This window comes from Eptatretus burgeri, chromosome 15, assembly GCF_056783735.1.
Source record: "Eptatretus burgeri isolate ZD-2024b chromosome 15, Ebu_testis_v1, whole genome shotgun sequence".
Classification (NCBI taxonomy): domain Eukaryota; kingdom Metazoa; phylum Chordata; class Myxini; order Myxiniformes; family Myxinidae; genus Eptatretus; species Eptatretus burgeri.
Genome location: NC_140975.1, coordinates 62257467 through 62267811, shown reverse-complemented (window position 1 = coordinate 62267811; position 10345 = coordinate 62257467). Strand labels below are relative to the sequence as shown.

Below are 10345 nucleotides of genomic sequence, written 5' to 3'. Positions count from 1 at the left end.
TGTTCCACGTGTTGGACCAGTTTGTGATTTTACTCAGATCTGCAGAGAGTGAAGAGGCTGCTGCTTGCTGGTCTGAGGGATGACAGATGGTACAGCAGAGGGTGGAATCATCAGCAAAGAGATAGAGAGGATTTTCCAGAGTCAGAGAGATCAATGATGAAAACCAGAAAAAGAACAGGGCCCAGAACGCTGCCTCGAGGAAATCCAGCCTGGACAAGAAGGGGGAATGAGAGAACTCCGTTAAGGGCCGCACATTGGCTGCGACAGGAGAGAGTCTGCAAACCACGAGTTCAGATGGCCTTGAGTACCATAGGAAGAGAGTTTGGTGAGCATGGCAGGGTGCCAGAATGTGTCGAAAGCACACGATATGTCACGGGAGATGGCTCTGATTTCATGACTGGCATTAAGGACCTCCATCCATTGTAGAATGGATGGAGGTCTTCAATCAAACTAAAGTGGGACTTGGACATTATGCTAAGATTCGCATCCAGAATTGGGGTTCTTGTTTAAGCTGGAAAATGGTTTATTTTTACCATCGACTGTGTGTAAATTGTTACCGCCTATCGATTTTTAAGAAACATCTCTCAAAATCTTCTTTTTTTACTTCTGTAATCTGGTAAATAATGCAATCAAAGACTTCTTATTCTGGCAAGAAAATTTGGAAATCTGGCACTACAGATTGCAGCAATACTTGCTGAAATGGATTACCTCGATCAATCTTATCATCATGGTCATGTTATCACCATATTATGACAGAATTATATTTTTACATGTCATTGAAACAAGTCGGTGTGTTCAAAACGTTTCTATCAGGCAAATAAGACTGTTTTTGCATGAATGAGGTTCCCAGTGTAAAATGTGTTGTTTTGTTTAATTCAACCTAAAATACAATATTTGATTAAAACACGTGTTCCTGCATTGGAATGGTGATTTAGAACAAACTGTAAGGGTACTCTTCAAAGTCACAGCTTTGCCACATTATGACATCATTTTACATATTTGTACTAAGTTTGATTTAAGTCCCTGAACCCAGATTAAAAATAGTGAATAATTCTGGCTGGCAGACCATGCATCCAATCAGGTTGAAATTTAAAACATATATATTCCCCATGACTCAGAGATTATAATTGTGAAGTTTCACGTCGATTGATGAAGTGGTTTAAGAGATAAATTTTTTTTTAAGATTTCTGTTCAATCCAATATGGCTGCCAGACCATATGACCAATTAATTATTCCTGAACACCCTGGTATCTCCAAGATTTGTGAAACATGTGGGTGAAGTTTCCCCTGATCTGTCAAGCCGTTCTGGATGAGAGGATTTTAAAAGATTTATTCTTCAAAAAATCATAAGCTGTCAAACCATGTCTGATGATGGCAGAGGTGAACTTTTTGTTCCTCATGGATAGGCAATCATACCTGTAAAGTTTTGCCTGGATCTGTTCAGCCATTTCAGAGAAGATATTTGAAGGTTTTTATGTAAAAAAAACAAAATGGCTGCCAAACCATAATTGCATATATACACACATATAGATATATACATATATCTCTATTATAATACCAAGCTTGCACACTAAAAACTCGGCTCGCCGTCACACAATCCCTATGAAATTGCTGTGGCACTTAGCGGACATGCCGACAATGCTGGGAAGTCTTGGCGTTCCATAGTACCACTTACATTTTGCACAATGCGTATTTTTGTCATTCCCCGCGTACGGTCTGTCGTCTGCTACCAGCTATGTTGTACTGCTATCCCGTGCATGTGCACGGGTATCGCTAGTATGTATGTACATATATATATATATATATATATATATATATATATATATATATATATATATATATATATATATATATATATATATATATATATGATAAATGGGGTTTTTCTGGGACACCCAGTCAAATGAATGGGGGAAAGGAAAAAACTTTTTGACCAAAGCCCCAAAAGCCCAAAATAGGAGACATTTCTCCCCATCTATCCCCTTCCCTCCCATATAAGCAAATGTAAAACTGAGACTATGAAAGATTGAGACTGACTGATTAAAGCACTTCTTCACCCCAACATAATGACAGTCCTTTTATATTTTCATTCCACTCAAAGAGCGAACCAACGCATATTTGCCAATGTTCTACTTTAGGGAATAACTTAATTTTCTTCAAACATTCATGTCCATCGAGTATATTCACAAAGAATAACTTGGAACTTGGTTCTTGGTTAAAGTGTCTTTGTTGTGCAGAAATGCTCAAAATCATTTGAAGCAAGCTGTTTTAAAATGAGTCAGTCTGGAGTCATCCAAGTTCCCTCGCCCAAAGCAAAAATGCGACTCATTTCCTATGTGAGACACACCCTGAAAAACCCATTGTTGTGTAATCTCCCATGATGTCATCAATTCGAGTCTATTTATTGTCAAAGCGAACTTCGTTCTTATTCAGAGTCTTATTGAGATAATTTTGAGTCTTATTCAGAGAATAGAGTATTTAGAAGAGAACTCTGACCTTGCAAATCAATCGTTTTCACAAGATGAGAGGTGAGATCCTTGAAACCATTCAATATTTGTTGTTTTATACAGAATTAAATCACTATACAACCAATAATTATTGTATGTCTTTTTCTAACAGGTTGCCAGCAATAAGAACATCGTTGATAACTGATCTGGAACAGGAGGCCTTTGCATATCACGAAGAATGGCAAAAATGAATGACTTCCTTCAAGACATTCAATCGTTCAGAAGAGAACTGAATGACATTTTTGTTGGCTGGAAAGAACGCCTCTCACGTCCTCTGACCTTGAATGAGTCGAGTCAAAGGTGAGAAATTATCCCTGTCTGCGTGTGTGTGCTTGTGCATGTGTGGATGTGTGTGTGTGTGTGTGTGCATGTGTGCGTGTGTGTGTGTGTGTGTGTGTGCCTGTGTGTGCCTGTGTGTGTCTGTGTGTGTCTGTGTGTGTCTGTGTGTGTCTGTGTGTGTCTGTGTGTGTCTGTGTGTGTCTGTGTGTGTCTGTGTGTGTCTGTGTGTGTCTGTGTCTCTCTCCCTCTGTCTCTATGTGTCTATCTATATCTCTCGAGTGTTGACTCATCTATATATTAAGACTGAAGGACCAATTTTCTGATCCTCCTAGCAGTCGCGTCACGTTTTTCTCAGTACTGTGACCTGGACTGAAAGAAACTTCGTACCTGTAAGAGTGCATCGCACATAGTGGCAATAGTCAACTTTCATCTCTGAAGCAGAATAAACACTTTTCGTTGAGACGGGGGCGAGGAGTGAAGAGACGGGGGCAGGGAGTGAAGAGGCGGGGGGCAAGGTAAGCAAATTGAAAGCGCGAAATGGGGCGGGGGATGAGTGGGCGGGCGCTGGGGTGAATTAAGCAGGGTTGAATGTGAGGGGGTAGACGGGGGGGGCGGGAGGCCGGGTGAAAGTGGGGCGGGGAATCAAGAGACCAGTGTGTGTGTGTGTGTGTGTGTGTGTGTGTGTGTGTGTGTGTGTGTGTGTGTGTGTGTGTGTGTGTGTGTGTGTGTGTGTGTGTGTGTGTGTGTGTGTGTGCGCGCGGGGAGTGAAGAGGCGGAGGCAGGGCCGGGGTAATTGAATTTTTGGGTGGGGGTAAGCAAATTGAAGCCGGGGGGGGGGGCAAGCACGCCCTGTCCAGTCCATGTCCCTCGAGTATAGGTGAGCTGGTGTGGATGGTTGAATGAACGGAATCCGTCTGTGACGGGGTTTCGGCGAGTTATTATTATTATTATTATTATTATTATTATTATTATTTTTCAGTTTAATCACGTGTCTGGATGAACCAAACGCACAACTTCATCTTCTGGAGGAATCTGACATGACACTCAATCTTCTGGAAGTAAATGTTATATTTATTATTTATTAATATCATAATATAATCATCTTTTTATACCCTAATAGTTCCTCCCTATTTGTTTTGAACAGAATATGTTGACCGAGTTTCAAAATCGCAAACCATCAGACTGCTGCGAAAGAAGATTTTGTTCAATGTTTGTAATCTTGTTTTATTATATATTCTGAGGGTAGGTGCACTCCCCCAATGACCAACCACCACCCCCCTCATCACTCTCCCCTCCCAGTGCGTGTGGGGGGAGAAGGGTAGGGGGTGGGATGAGACTTGGTGGGGGAAGCTACGTCGATTCCCAACAGACTTCCCGGAATTGTAGGCTGTCGCTCACGGATAATTCCGTGACGTGGCGGGTCGCTTAACCGACCATGGCCGCCAATAACTCAACCGCGTGACCTAGGGTCCTCCCGCCTATGGGTGAATCAGGTTACCTAATTAAACACGTGGTTTAACCACCGGGGAACCATGTCCTCGGTACGCCTTGTCTGAATCGGATCTCCTTTCCGGATCAGATGCAGCCGAGCGGCACTGCCAAGGACGTACCAGCTAGAAGGAACGGATTGTTGGGAATAAAGACCCGGTTAGACTTAGATCCAAACCATGCTGGACCAATGAGAGAAAAGACAAAGGCGAGCTGGGAACATTTCTACAACAATTATTTATTTACAATAAGCGAGGAAAAGCAAGTGGCACAACAAAGGTTTATTGGGGATTAGTCCAGGCACCCTGTGGATATACCCGAAACAAATTGAAATAGTTTTCGGACATTATTTTTCCAAGTCTTTATACATCTGGGAGATTCATATTGAAAATCTACCAAAATAAAAATAGTGGAACATATTTTTAGGGAGACAGTTTTGCCGTACCCCCTTAAATTCCAGAAATTGTATGGGGTGAAAATACAAAACAACAGAAATACATCCAAATGCTTTCAAAATGAGTTATAAATGTTATGGATGAATCATATAGTCATATTAAATGTCACTATTAGTCCAGTTTATACAAACAACAAGAGTTCAGTAGAGTGCAAACCCTGTCCCGGCCAAAAACGTGGATCGATTTTTACCTCAATACCGATGTACTTGTATTGTTGTCATGTAAAGCACAAAATAGGCCAATGTACTCCTATTTATGTTATAATATGATCAACACTCAAATATCCATGACCATGATTCTTTAAAATGTGTAGCTCTGCAAGTTTTACACTGTGTGAGATCGGTTTAGTAATGATTTATTGATGATTTTTTTTGCAGAAAGTCTGAAGTGAAACATCAAGATGGATGACTGTGTAATTTGCCAAAAAAAGTGTCAGGTGGAGAGCGAACCGTTTCATTAACACAAAAGGGATGTGATGGTATCCTGAAAGCCAGCGAAGCCAGAGGCAAAGATATAACAGTCGCAGCTGGCCAGTCTGTCCATGTGGAGTGCAGAAGTGACTGTGCCAACCCAAGATCAATCCTGTATCACAACAAAGGTAAACTTTCTGGTGAACAGGATCAACATCTTCAGCACACACTTGGATCGAAAGAAACTACATTCAGTTATGACAAGGATTGTGTATTGTGTGGTTGTCCAGATGTATACAAAGGCAAGAAATCAGAACATAAACTTATTCCTGTTAGAACAATGGATTTCCAGAACAAAATACTGAAGGCATGTGATGAGTTCAAGGGAGAATGGGCTGACATTGTAAGATGTAGGGTGCTTTTTGTTCAAGACCTGCCTGCTGCAGATGCAGTATATCACAACATTTGTAGTGTTAACTTTAGAACAGGGAAACAAGTGCCAATCGTTTTTCAGCAAGCCATAGAGCAGAGAGCTGCAAAATGCAAGAAAATCAGTGGAAGTGGCAGACCCAAGGACTCAAAAAAATCCGAAGCTTTTCAAGCAGTAGTAGAGTATCTTGAAAACAATGATGACGAGCAGGTAACCATCAACGATTTGATAAGCAAGATGAAAGAATATCTCCAAGATACTGACATAGAGCCGTACAACTTTCCACATATGAAATCTGAACTAAAAAAACATTTCAGTGACAGAATAACCATCACAGAGATCAATGGCAAACAAAATGTAGTAACATTTCACACCACCGCTTCCAAAATCCTACATAATTTTCATCAACAAACGATGCAAGACAAAAAGGATGAGAAGACCCACATAATTGAAGCAGCAGCTAAGTTCATAAAACAGGACATACAAGACCTTGATCAGACCAGGAACACCTATCCCACTGCTGCCGAAATATCAACAGAAACAGCACTGGAGTTCGTGCCACCATCCTTGCAGCAGTTGTTAAACACAATATTCTGTGGAAAAGATCGAAGCACCAAAATTGCTTCAATAGGACAAGCGATCATGCAGGCAACGTGGCCTCGTATCCTTCTGGCACCATTACAAATTGGTTTGGGTGTTCAAATGCACCACCACTTCCAATCAAAAATTTTGGTGGATTCCTAATATCACCGTGGGTTTTCCTGCTCTTACAGTGAAGTGAAGTGAAGAAGTATGAAAGAGGTTCTTCAGTTGCACATGGCACAGAGATTCAAAACTTCAGTGCAAACAATTTATACAATATTCTGCTGACAATGTTGACCAAAATGTAAGAAGTATTGACGGCAAGGGTACGTTCCACGGTATGGGAATTATTGCTATGGTGACACCCGGGACAAAATCATCAAGAACCATTCCAAGAGTGAAAGTCACATCTGGTGATATTGCTTCTGTTGGACGGATAAATGTTCAGCACTTCTTCTCAGAAAGAGATAGCCTCCAGTCTCTCCTCTACCAGCCAATAACAAACCCAAATGCGAAAGAACCATGTGCAGATGTAGATCTACTTTGGAAGTCATCGCTGCTGCTGAAAGTCCCAAGACCCCAGTGGTCTGGGTTCATGCAGCTCATCCACAAAGGAGAACATCCTGGTGTGTCGTCGGTCATGTTTCTCCCCATGATTGATTTGGATCCAAACGATCTCACCTGCATTTATTCTACATGAAAATTCATATCTTCCCATGCAAGTCAGTACCAAGCATACCCAGTGGTGACATTTGATCAACCGTTATGGTGGAAGGCACACAAAATAATGGTAGGGAATCTTCCTGAATTGGAACCAACTGTCGTTCGTTTGGGAGGCTTCCACACAAAAATGAGCTTCATGGGATCCATTGGCCACCTGATGAGTGGATCAGGCCTTCAGGAGCTGTTGGAAGTAGTGTATGCTGACAACACAGTGGTACATATGTTCTCAGGAAAGGCAGTCAGCCGTGCAGTCTGCCTCCAACATCAGCTGGAGCTAAATATCACAGCCTCAGAGTGTATCAACAGGTTCAAGTGTGGTTCGGCCATGGTGACCAAGTACCTCCAGATCAATGGGGCTGAAAGTGATACGGTGCAATTGTGAAACAGGGTGCTACAGTTTGAGATGTATCTGCCGAAAAAATGGATTGGATTGTTCCATGGCCTGCGGTGAATGTCATGGGGTGTGTGCAAACATTTCACTGTCGGCTGACACAGACTCGGAGGAAGACCCAACAGAGCATTAATTTGAGTTTTAGATGGCCGTGGCCTCCCGATGTTTCACAACAGATTCAGCTTCAATTGTGATTGTTTAACCATGGTGTATACAGATGTACTTGATGTGCAACACTACGTTATATAATGTACTGTTTAAAGTTACATAAATTTTTATAAACGCGAGACTTCAATATGTGAAATGTTGTTACCGGTACGTACTGTGGCCAGCCGCCCGCGGAGCCCGGTCACCGCCAATTTTACGAATGTGGAATCATTCTGACCCATATCAAGTATTTCTATAGGTTTAGATTATGTTTTTAACTTCCAGTGCAAATATCTGATGCTCCTGTCGTATATTAAACTATTGTTTATAAGACTGAAACACATTTTTGTTATTTTTCATTTTCGACACATTCAAATTTTTGAATTTTACAGGTGGGGGTAAGTTTTCTCAAAAAAAAAATGTTCCACTGAATAGATTTTGGTAGATTTTTAATAGGATAGTCCCAAATACATTAGGAATCATCAAAAACAGGTTTGAAAACTATTGTAATTTGTTTCGGGTTACCACCTTTTTCAGCACAGGGTGCCCGGACTAGGTGTAATGCAGGGAAAGATGAGAGAGGTGTGGGGTGCGGCAATTTTACAAGCAACTTACAAAGCAGACACAGTGCAGACTTGAGGCGAGATTAATAAAGCAACAATCACAACAATAAAAGATCTTATACAGGCTTACTTAACGGACAGGCGCCAACACTCTCAGACAAAGTAAACCCAATGGTGAAAGGGACTTTTGCAGCCAGGGAGGGCGGGAGTTGAGGTTACAGTTTCTCGGTACCTGAGCGTTTCGGGGGAGGGATGCTCTGTGGTGCGGCACCCGACAATGGTTGAGTTGTTTGGCCACAACCGTATGTGTGGAGACCGTGTCTGCAGGAGGGGCTCGAGTGGAGAAGAGCGGAGTCCAAAGGGCAGCGAGAGATGAGCAGCAGGCAGGACCAGGCAAGAGGCCGTTTGTCGAGGTCGTAGATAGGGAACAGAGTGGCGGGGGCAGACAGGAGGCTTGATCGAGAAGCAAGGGGCGGTTCGACGTTGTGTCGGCGGAGACAAGTGGCAGGAACACTCACTCTCAATGACTCCTTCTCTCCTTCAAACCTCCTTACTCCTTCTTCAATACTCAAAAACCTCTCTCAATTATCCTTCCAGCCAACTTGCAATTCTCTTCTCAAACAACCTGCAATTCTCTTCCCAACCAACCACATGGAGGTCCGCGCTTTTTAGAACCCGGAGGTCGGGGAAGAGCCTTGCCGAAACCTGACGTCATTGTCCGAGCCAAGCATGCCGATTGGACCGGTCCTTCACGTGGTCCGCCTTTCTGAGCAGGGTTTCAGCCAGAGGCCGGCCTGGCCCGCCCACGTCTGGCCTTGGGAAGATGGTTGGCGGTGCAGCTTATCGTGTGTGTCCAGCCGAACGTCAGGATTTTGCCTCTGAAAACGAGTCGCTGGGTAGATGGTGGTACGCTGTGGCCAGCGAAACGAGGGGAGCAAGCGAGAGGATGGCACCGTGGATCGTCACGCTGTGGTAAGCGAGACGAGGGTAGCAAGCGAGATGAAGGCACCGTGGATCGTAAAAGGAGGGAATAAAATAAAAGCGGAAAAATGATTTATTAATCCTAACTCACAGCCCATCGCAACGCACTCCCTTGTCTTCCCACCAGACAAAAGGTAGGGACCTAACTACATGTATATTAATGGAATAACTGACTCAGGACAACTGTATGTTGTATGCATACGGTTCTGAGAACCGTAACGATATTTATCAAGTAAAACTTTACTTCAAATAAAATTCATCTTCAGTACTTTCATTGGTGCTTTCACAATCATCTATAAAACTACATTCATAACCATCGTTTGAACACAAACTCTCGGTATCATAACTGCCTTCTGTTCCAACAGAGATATTATCATCACTCTCATAATCTTCAAAATCTTCAGTTGAATCATGACTCATATTTAATTAGTAGAAAAAAAACATTACCATCTATGTCTATATCGTTTTTTTTTTCATTAACAGATTCAACTACTACATTTTTCATATTAAAGGTAATTTTAAAATGGTCCATAACCACTATTGAACGAAATGTCATTTCACCTGATATATTAACATCCTTTATTTCATCAGGATTTACATCTTTAGGGTTGTTGAAAAAAAAAATACAAATTTCTCCTTGCATATTACAGATGGTCTTATCTTTTTTTTCTGAAGCTTCATCCATGAGGTTTTTCTTTTTTGATACTTTTTCTTTTCATTGCTTTTTCTAGTTTTGAATATATTGCCAGAAGGAGAGGAGAAACTTTTGTTAGAGCTACTTTAATTGATGTTCTTCCAGATATACTAAAAGCCCTTCCACTGAAGGAAATTGAAGAACTTGTATTATTCACCATAATTGTTTTCATCCAATCATTGTGATATTTATCTTTATTCAATTTTACATCCTCGACATATTTCTCCGGGATCTTTTACAAATGAAGAGATTGATTGAAACTTGTCTTTTATGACTTGATACATTGTATTTATTAAGTGAAAAAAGTTGGAGGATAAAATGGTTTTAAGCACAGATTCAACTATAAATTAAACGGAATTTTCATCAAGAAAATTATATTTTAAGCAAAGTTTTGTTGTATCAATATGGTGAATACAACGTACTGTGATGTTTGCAATCATGAATATAAATGTTATAAAAAAACACCTTCAAACCAACAAACACAAATTCAATCTTTTCAGACAAATATCTCCACTTGATCAAGAAACAAAACATTGTGATAGATGTGATAATGATATTCTAAAAATTTTTTTATAATAAACACCTTCACTCACTCAAACACAAGAACAATGAAGAAAGGGAAGGCGCCACTAAATTCTCCATTGAAAACACTGATGGGGCATTTAAAAGACATATAAAAATAAGATTGTTTCGCT

At 41.2% G+C, this 10345-nt stretch overlaps 1 protein-coding gene across 1 annotated transcript in view; it reads right to left on the bottom strand.

The window, feature by feature from the left end:
* LOC147012319 (uncharacterized) overlaps positions 1-10345 on the bottom strand; it is a 118209-nt gene that overhangs the window by 3403 nt on the left and 104461 nt on the right. The gene's annotated exons all lie outside the window — the stretch shown is intronic.